Below are 1,305 nucleotides of genomic sequence, written 5' to 3' on the forward strand. Positions count from 1 at the left end.
ATCTATCTATCTATCTATCTATCTATCTATCTATCTATCTATCTATCATCTATCATCTATCTACCTATCTATACATCTAATCTCAATCAAATATCATCTATCTATGCATATTTGAATAAATAACAAACGTATACATATAAAACTAACACATGTGAATCACAACCCAGCTGAAGAAGTAGAACACCACAAGTAGCTGTCAATACTCAAATGTCATTTAAATCCTTCTGCCTTCCCTTGAATATTGAATACATTTCTTAATTTTGTGCTTATTACTCTTCTGCTTTTAACAATAGTCTTCCTATAAATGGGTGTGTTCTGAAATATAATACTGTTATATTTTGTATATGTTGAATTATATATCAATAATATCACACTGAATGGATTATTTGCTTTTTTCACTCAAAACTGGCTTTTTTTTTTAACATTTATCCATGTTATTTTACACAGATCTGTTTGATCTTTTTCAATGCCTTAAGTATTTCATTGGATGGATACTGTACAATTTTAAAATCCATTTCAACATGTTCTGCATGATACCACTTTGAAACTTTTTTGAGATATGCTTTTTGTCTAAATGCAAAAAATAGGGCGCCTGGGTGGCTCAGATAGTTAAACGTATGCCTTCAGCTCAGGTTATGATCCCAGGATCCTGGGATCGAGCCCCACATCGGGCTCCTGGCTCAGCGGGGAGCCTGCTTCTCCCTTTCTTTCTGTCTCTCCCCCTGCTCATGCTCTCTCTTTCTGTCTGTATCTCTGTGTCTCAAATGAATAAATAAAATCTTTAAAAAAATAAATAGATAAATATATAAATGCAAAAAATAATAATTTCTTCATGAGCAGGGGTACCTTTGGGCAAAATGACTTAATTGACTATTACAGATCAATGATTCCAATATGAAATATAATCTACTCATCTCCCCTCTCTGATTTCATGTTCTGAAAACAACCTTATCTGTTTTCTTTTTTTTTTTTTAAGATTATTTATTTATTTATTTATTTGAGAGAGAGACAGAGAGAGCATGAGAGGGGCGAGGGTCGGGAGGGTCAGAGGGAGAAGCAGACTCCCTGCCGAGCAGGGAGCCCGATGCAGGACTCGATCCAGGGACTCCAGGATCATGACCTGAGCCGAAGGCAGTCGCTTAACCAACTGAGCCACCCAGGTGCCCCCTTATCTGTTTTCTTCCTCAGTAGACGTGACTATGGGGAGCTATCAGTCCTGCTGTCATGAGTATTCCAACTTGTTTGTCAGTATTACTTTTCTCCTTGTAACCAACAAATGGAACTTGTAGTTTATATGTCAGTCTC

This window comes from Mirounga leonina, unplaced genomic scaffold (assembly GCF_011800145.1).
Source record: "Mirounga leonina isolate KUSES-001 unplaced genomic scaffold, KU_Mleo_1.0 Mir_106, whole genome shotgun sequence".
NCBI classification, from domain to species: Eukaryota; Metazoa; Chordata; class Mammalia; order Carnivora; family Phocidae; genus Mirounga; species Mirounga leonina.